General features: G+C 34.8%; 1 protein-coding gene across 6 annotated transcripts in view; it reads left to right on the plus strand.

Annotated features, from left to right (window-relative positions):
- The window catches only part of LOC107656066 (TBL1X receptor 1), a 74614-nt gene that overhangs the window by 39606 nt on the left and 25767 nt on the right, over positions 1-9241 (plus strand). For 3 of the 6 annotated variants that reach the window (XM_016443740.1, XM_016443742.1, XM_016443741.1), the window contains one exon: positions 5930-5995. The exons of the other annotated variants lie outside the window; for them this stretch is intronic. The gene's annotated coding sequence lies outside the window, so the exon portion shown is untranslated. The remainder of the gene's footprint in view (positions 1-5929; positions 5996-9241) is intronic. 6 annotated transcript variants of the gene reach the window in all.

Here is a 9241-nt window from a genome sequence, read left to right on the forward strand (position 1 = left end):
TATATATTTATATTATTAATGTATGAAATATTAATATAATATTTCATTTTATTATACATTCAGTGAATATAATCAGAGTATATGTTATATTACCTAAATATTAATGTTTTATATTTTTAAAACGAAAACGAAAATGGTTGTGTTTTATATTTTGAAATCATTTTGTTTTATTGTAATGCGTGTACGCGTTGCATGAACCACATTTTTGCCACAAAGTTATGTTTTATAAATTATTTATTTATTAATCGTAATACAGCACTGACTGTTGCATACATTTGACTGAATTGTTTGCTTTTGTCTTATTTCCTATTAAAAACGTCTCTTATACTTTATAGTTATACTTTTATAATATTTCGTTTCACTGTAATGTATGTACGTTCCCTGAACTACATTTTTTGCTATTAATGTTTAAAATAAAACGAAAAGAGGCAGTGGTGTTTGATATCATATTTCGTCGTATTGTATATATACAGTGAAGATAACCGGAGTAGCCAAGGCGAGCTGACTGACATTTTCAAGTACGCTGCTGTTCCATTTTGCAGAATTACCGGACTTGCATCCTCCCGTCCCCGGGAGTTCGCATTTCTGAGTCGAACTTGCGAAGTCCGAACTACCGAGGACGCAAGTCCAAACTTTGCGTACTTGGTATTGAGAAACGGCTTGTAGTTTTGTCATACAGTCTTACAAGCGTGATTGTTGATGTCACACAATCTGTCACACAATCTGCATTTACCAAGATCTCATTGGGATCATATCGAACAAACTGACAAGCAACAAACAGAAAAGAATTAAACCATGTGAACTGGCTAAAAAAAGTAAGAAGAAATGTAGATCGTCTTGCCAACTATTCTCATTACTCAACCATCTTGACCATCCCTAGTTTTTCGTTTTGCTTTTGCTCACTTCATAAAGCCCTGTCCCTGATGCTATCACCTCCCCAGATTATTTAGCATTCATGTCAAGGCAACTGCCATTTAGTGATGAATATGCAAAATGTAACCTTTGTGCCTGAGCTGTTGCAGCTCCATCTAAATCACACGATTATGGCCTTTTTTAATCTGCCTGCTTCCTGTCTGATGTAAGATCCTCAGAACAATAAAGAAGGTGTTTGGCTTATCTAGCAGGTGCATCAACAGTTGTTAACGAACACCCCCCTCATTACCTTATTGCAACACATGGGGGATGGGAAGCGTCTGTTGGAGCCTCCGTCTTTCTTTACGAGAGAGAGAGAGAGAGAGACAGAGAGAGAGAGATGAGGAAACAGCCTCCCATACTCCACTGAATTGTCACTTTGGTGTGTAGGAGGAAAGACTAACTGCTCTTTGAAAGGAAACCGTGACATCTGTTTCCTTTTAGCTAGGTAGCATTGTGAAGATTGCTGAAAATGTTTTGTGTGCTCAAGTATGTGAAGTTTCAATTTCGCTGGTAGACTTTCTGAAGAAGGGGGTTTTCTTTTAGCACATTTTCTGTGTGAATCTAGGTCCCCTGTACCACAGACAACAAACTGTTTCCTTTCACTAGGAAATTATTATTATTTTTTTTTTAATTAAAATTATTTATTATAGTGTGCACTGAAGTTATCAGGGCAAAGCAGATTGTATATATTGAGGTCTGTCTGTCGAAGATTGCACTCAGTAAAGTATTGGACACGGTATTGTTGATTTAAACAAAGGTCTCCGCTTAAAAGCTTAGAATAAGAGAATAATTGCTCACCTGAGCTAAACCCGAGAAGACAAGTTCAACAGCACAACGTAGATGTTGCCAAGTTAATCCTACACTTGCATGATAACCTATTGTAATCTTCTCTCTAACTCTTGTTGATAGTATAATGCATTATCTGCTCTGACAATAGTTGACCTGAAAGACAAAAACTGTTATTGTCACAATATCTTTATGGTGTCTCATGGTAGGATACCAGCTAAAGTATCATGAAACCTTGATAAATTGTGTGAAAAATAAAAGATGAGATCTAATGGCAAAATCAGCATGAGAAGCTTCCATGCTGAGTGTGGTGGACGTCAGTGAGGGCCATTATTGCAGGGGCTTTTGTTGTATTACACAATGTATTATTATTACTTCTTATACACTGCAATATTATTATACAAAAATGGTGTAGTTTTAAATGTATTAATTTCTGTACTTTCACAGAAATTTGAAAAAAAAAAAAAATGTAAGAAATAAAAAAAAATAACTAAATATTTGTTGAATGTCAGATAAATATTGTGGATTGATGTTTTAAAAAACTGGTTTGGTAATTAAATTTTTTTTGAATATAATTTAAATGTTGGAAATATTTAAGTGAAAAAAGTCTAATTTAGATTTTTCACACTTTTTTTTGTTTTTTAAACTGAAAACTGAAGAGAGACTTTGTAAATCCAAAACATAGGCCTAACATTTGGATAACATTTGAAGTTTACCTTAAAATGATTTCAGTAGCAAATCTTTAATAATGAACGTGAGCATTACAAACAGGGCTGTCCTACCTCGCACCGGGCCCCTAGTCAGCTAAGGATGACCCTGATTACAAATGATCCCAAACTGGATGTTAACAGAAGGTTCTCATGCTGTTGATTTTGCCTTTATATAGCATGCGCTATTTTCAATTGTTTACTTATGTAGAGATGCACCAGATGGATGTTTTTGCCAGTTAAATGTCTGTGGTTTCGCTTTATAAGATGCAGTCAGATTAAAAGTTCATCTTTCAATTTAATCGTTATTTAATTCTGTGGCAGTTTGCCTTGCATCTTGTGTGAATGGTATTTGAAGAACTAGTTTTAAATAATGTGGTATTTTGAGGCTTGGGCATTGCGATACTTCTGTAGCACCGGTACACTGTACACTCCTAATTAGTATTAGTGTTGCTTTACACTAATATCTGTTATAGCATTTGTGGCAGCGTGCTTGAGTTGCGTTATTAATTGCAATCTCTAACACATTTTGTAACACAACACAGTAAATTGAGCTCGAGTACGTGGGTAAGAGAATGTTTCTAATTGGATTGGATGTGCTTCCCTAATTATTTTCACATTTTATATGAATTGGCAATGTAATTGAATTGATTTCAAACTAAATCAGTTCCCAAGTTGGTTTTTAACAAATCTTGGCCATCCCTTTTTTTTTCTCAGATCAGACATTCTTTGGCTTAACACCGTAATGACACCTGCTACTTCGCTTAGCAAACGATAATACGATAATCTGAGCTAACTGGATCGTTGCTTCTCTGGAAAACAGATAGATCGCAGCAGGTGCAACAGCACAAAGAAGTCTCAGAGACCCGCGAGACATGGGCTGGGAGCAGGCGGCCTGAAGGAAGTAGTTTCCACCCATCTCTGTTCAAGCTTAAACTTGGTAGACAAGAGACCACTGAAACCCACCAATAGCTGTAACTTAACAGCCATGTCAATACATGCGTTTCATTACTCGGCTGTGGAAACTCACACATGCACACTCAGGGTGAGCTCAAGATGGTGATTTATAAATGCAGAAATTAATTCCAGACCTAGGCTTAATCTGCGCCTGGGAATACTGCCCTGGATGAATTTATTTTTATTTTTTTTACTTTTAGGCTTGATTTAGCTGTGGGTATATGGCAGGGCAAAATTTCAACTTAGGGCCATATTTCAGATACAATGTTTTGGTAATGTGACAGCGAGTTTCTTGATAATGAGATGGAGCTTTGTATAAACGCTTACTTAAAAGTGCCTGTTTATAATTTGTATTTTCTCCAGGCAAAACTATTTGACAAGGCAGTAAAAACCCAATTTCAGTTTTGCCGAGTTATGACATTTTTGTAGTCCTTTCAAAATTGAGAATGTAAAAATTGAGACTATTTCCCTAAGGCCACTATTAATTTATTGATAGATTTGTCTTTCTTTCTTTCTTTCTTTCTTTCTTTTTCTTTCTTTCTTTCTTTCCTTCCTTTGTTTTTCTTTCAAGAAGCTGTTGGGGCATTAGAAAACCTCACCAATGATGTATGTAGGTTAAAAGCAGTAAACAATGTAGGTCAAAACAATGCAGTCAGCTTTACCTGACAGTGGTGGAAGCTGTTTTGTCTCTGTTGAAAGTTTAGCTAGGTGTGCCCTTATCTTAAAATTTCAAAATGTTTATTTCATCTACATATTAATGCTAGGGATGTAACAAGTCACCCAACTCATGATGCGAAACAATTCAGAATACTGAATTCACAATACGATTTTTTCACAATTTTTTAAAGACATGTTATAAATGAAAAGGTGTCCAAATCAAATAAATAAATACACATAAAATAAATCTCTTTATATAAACAAGGCTTTGCATGTGTTCTTTCCATGCGAAAATTAGAGGCAACCACTGCATTTTTATCACGATCCAAACAAAAAGATGCTGCATGCATGCAGCATGAGCAGTTTTTGATTTCCTTTAGATTGTATAATTTCAAAATTTTAATCAAAAACAAAATGGTCTGACTCTAGCTTTGTGAAACTATACTATATCAAACTTCTGAAGGAAACAAAAACTGCAGACGGGCTGAATGAGAATGCTAATTCACTCTCTGACAGCAGGTGGCCCTTATGGAACAGCAGAAATACAGCTTTTCCTTGGTCACCACTGTAAACTAGGGGTGGGTGATTTTTCCGATTTTATCGATTAATTCATATTTAATGTTTTGCCACAATTTAATTTTTTAGAAATCGAGGAATCGCGATTTTTAATAGAACTATTACCAAACATTAGAATTAGACACTGACAATATGCCAATGATAACTGTAAAGAGAAAAAAACGATCCAACCGCATGTTGGTGCACGTGATTAACCGCTCACGTGTGACGTGCTCATATCGCTAGGCGCCATTCACACAGAATGTTCTTTTGTGTTGACAAAGATGCGATGCGGGCAGTGGAATAGGAAAAACAATGGAAAAACAGGCTAAAGTGAACTGTAGGCTAACTACTACTGTATGTCTGATATTTCATGTTTGCATCATGGTGACAGGCTATAAGCTGCTGTTGTTTTTACAGAACATTTATAGTTAATAATAGTCTACTGGTGTTATACCTTCAGTCATTTTGAATTTGAATTACCTTGACTTTTGAGATTTGATTTTTAAAGCATTTTCCTCGTATTATTTCTGGACATCTAATATGTATAAGACAAGTTTGTACAAGATGTAGTTCGTGCATCTTTTCTGCAAAGATATTTAAAAAGTGATTTGTGTAACATTTACATCATGTTGACAACTTCATATGTGGTGCACTTGGAATAGAATTTTCTTTAACTAGAGGGCTAATAAAGAAAAAAGTTACTTGAATCATGTTGTCTAGTTAAAAATCTTAAAAAATCGAGAATCGGTCAAATGTTCTGAAAAAAAAAAAATCGAGATTTAATTTTTACCATATCGCCCAGCCCTACTGTAAAAAAAAAAGCGGCAATGCATTTAATATGCATTATACAGAGGCAAGGTGAATCGTTACATCCCTAAGTAATGCTGACATTTTCACAAACATTAGTGAAATCCACCTTCTGTAATGTCAGTTGACTTATGCTTTTAGCCTGTTGTCCAAATACCACACATACAAGGCAGTGCGGAGGGTTTGTTTTCAAGAAATTCCTTCTGTTGTTTTTTTGTCATGAAAAATGTAAGTGGCAACCTAAAGAAATTTATAAGGCGAAATTGAGATTTATTGGACATTTTAAGAAAGTCCATAGAGACACTCATTCAGTCTGTTACCTTACCCAGGAGAGATGGAAAAACAATAGAGAGAGGCTCTCAGCAGAAAGATGGGGAAAGATATGACATTTTCAATCTAAACTACAATGTCCACAAACAGGCTTTCATTGACCTCAGACAGGTTGGTTTAATTGGGGCGTGCATAGCAGGTGGGTTTTTTCTTCACGTCCAGATGCTTGACAAATTCTGCTTCATTCACCCTTTTCTGTAATGTTATTGCAGGTGCTGAGACACTTGGGTTGGATCCTTAAAAAGTGTTTGCCTTGCGAAAATAAAGCTGATAGTGTGGTGAGTATAAATGCATGTTGGTGCTAAGATGGTTTTTTTTCTCTAATGAAAATGGAAAAGCTGGGCTCTGTTTTTTGAAAGGACATGGAAAAGGTACAGCTGTTTCAGAGTCTGTTTGTAGCACGAATATTCAAGACAAACTGTTCCCTCTGGTTTATACTTTGTTTTAGGATGTTTTTTTGCATGTTGTAATGAAATGTCCAGTGACATTTTTTCATATGACATGGAGGAGGGCAGTTCAGTGGGAATCTTGGGAGTCACTCTGTGTGATTGATAATCAATGCATTACTAGTAGTAAATACTGGCAGATGGAGAGACAGACCAAATAGACTTCAGGCTTATGAACACTGTATACTAGTGATGCGTGGATGAGCTAAAACGTCACCCGAATCCGCAGCTTCAAATAAATTATCCACCCGCACTACTGTTCAAAAGTTTTGGGTTTGTAAGATATTTGTTATGCTATAAATTGAAAAGTACAGGAAAAAAAGAAAGTATAAACCAATAGAATTGTGAAATATTAATGCAATTTGAAATAACTGTTTTCTATTTGAATATATTGTAAAAAATTTACCTGTTCCTGTGATGCAAAGCTGAATCATTATTCCAGTTTTCAGTGTCACATGATCCTCTAGAAACCGTTCTAATATGCTGATTTGCTGCTCAAGAAATATTTCTTATCAGCGTTGAAAACAGTTGTGCTTAATAGCATGTATTTCAAATGGAAATCTTTTGTAACATTTAATGTCTTTGCTGTCACTTTTAATTAATTGAATGTGTCCTTGCTAAAAAAAATATAAATTTCTTTCACAACCACCAAACCTGCCCTTAACTTTACCCGTATCCCAACTCAATAGCAGCAAAAGTGTTTTACAATACAATATGAACACAATAAGTACATTGTATTTATTTTTTGATGTAAGTACATAGTAGTTAAGGCCACCTAATATAAAGTGGGAACTAAATAAATAAATCTGTCTGAATAGGGCCGCCAATGATTTATACACAAGAATACACTACTGTTCAAAAGTTTGAGGTCAGTAAAAAATATTTATTTATTTTTATTTTGTTTTTTTATGGGTAGGTTTAAGGTGTAAGGGATGGGTCAACAGTGTAATTATAAATGTAATTACAGAAATTAATTACAGATGTAATTACATGCAGATATTTTTTTAAAGTATAACTACAATGTAAAAACATGTATGTACACAATAAGTGCAGGGCTGTACAGTGCGACATATATGCCATACAGCCGCTTAATAGTGTGAAGTGATTTCGATGTGCTTATTTGTGTGTGTGAGATTGATTATACTTGGTAGTTATGGGTGTGCAATATGACCATTTTTGATCGTGGACGATTAAAAGTCTCCACGATCTGCTTTTGAAGAAATATCGTAGTATTGTGCTCCAGCGCATGCTATCAGCTGCAGTTCTGGCGCAGCCGTATCAGTATACTGTACAGTGCGTCATACATTCACATTAAATGTCAACTCAGCAGTAGAGTTACACTCACGGGACACTGCACTTATGTGCAATCACAAAAGTACATTATTAGCATCTGCTTAAACATTTAATTCACGTGCTGTTCTGACATGCGTTTTTTCTGAGCGCATATAGGTACACATGAAGCGCGCACACTAAAACAGCGCCTGATTACTAGACTAATTTTGCATCTAATACGGTCAAAAACACACAAGGTTTACATTTAAACACAGTTGGTTGTCTAAAAAGAAAGTAAACAGTTGAGAGAGAAAGGGATGCATGCAGCTCTTAAAGCGACAGTACTAGACATGCTGCCGACTGTCATTAAAGGAATCAGTGTTGCCAGATTGGATGGACGATTTCCAGCCCAAAAGCTCATAAAAACCCACCCAAAACTTTAATTGTCAAAATAATGTGATGGAATATGTAAATCAAGTTTGACAAGGGCCATTTTTAACTCCTTAAAACAAAATAATGACGACAAAATAATATAAATATAACGTTAGATAAATTTCCAAGGTAAACGGATCAAATCGGGGCAAATAGCCTACATTAAAGAGAATTAGGCTACCGAACATGAATAAAATATGCAAGCAGACACTTTTTTTTAATAGACTCTTTTCACATTTCCGGGTTTCTATAGTAAATCTATAGTGGTGAATGGGAGACTACCACAAATATATATATATATATATATTTTGCATTCCCATTTGTTCAAATAGCAAAAGAAAAACTCCATGATAATGTTTTCATGACTGTAAAAAATAAATAAATAAATAAATAAATAAAGAGAGACTGGTAATGACAGTCAGAAGAGAGAACAATGTCAAATTTACCATCACTCCCATAGACACTGTATTAGAAACACCCTCACATTAGCGTTAATTATTTTTTTTTGTAGTTTGATGCAAAGGTAATATAATACAAAATATAGTGTTATAAATGTACATACATTTTAAAAAAGGTGTAGGAGGTGTTATGTTTCTGCACTCTTCCATTTTTAGCAAATACGCGCGCACACCGCACACTAAAACAGCGCCTGATTACTAGACTAAGATGTCTTTCGCGTCTGATTGATTTTGCATCTAATACTGTCAAAAACAGCGTTTTTTTCTGAGTGCATATACACATTAAGTGCGCACACCGCACACTAAAACAGCACCTGATTACTAGACTAAGTTGTCTTTCGCGTCTGATTGATTTTGCATCTAATACTGTCAAAAACACACAAGGTTTACATATAAATTAAAAAAAAAAATTTAAATGTTAAAAACTTTGGAGGATTTATGATGCTGATGACCATTGAAATGCGTCATCACAGTCTTGTGAAAATGGTCCATAACAAAGATAAAATAATGACAAGGATTTTTATCTTCTCCCCACTTTGGCCTAAATGTCTGCCATTCTTTTTTATTTTATATTTTGTTGAGGTGTAGGAGGTGTTATGTTTCTGCACTCTTCCATTTTTATCAAATTAAGAAAAAACTTTGTCTAAAAACAATTTTTGTGATGGTTTGTATTTTTTGTGCTCTGTATGGAACATCAGTGCCTGTTTAAATGATGAACTCCATTACTTGTGTTTGTTTTCAGACATGATAACAGACGTTTTATACTTGTGCTAACTGTTTGGCCTGTGCTACAAAACTTTCAATTTCTGGAGCACCAGTGCTATGTGCAAAAAAAAGTTAACGTACAGCCCTGTATATACAGTATATATATATATATATATATATATATATATATATATCTGTGCAAGAGAAAACA

The sequence above is a fragment of the Sinocyclocheilus anshuiensis genome, unplaced genomic scaffold (genome assembly GCF_001515605.1).
Source record: "Sinocyclocheilus anshuiensis isolate Anshui unplaced genomic scaffold, SAMN03320099.WGS_v1.1 scaffold51, whole genome shotgun sequence".
Lineage (NCBI taxonomy): Eukaryota > Metazoa > Chordata > Actinopteri > Cypriniformes > Cyprinidae > Sinocyclocheilus > Sinocyclocheilus anshuiensis.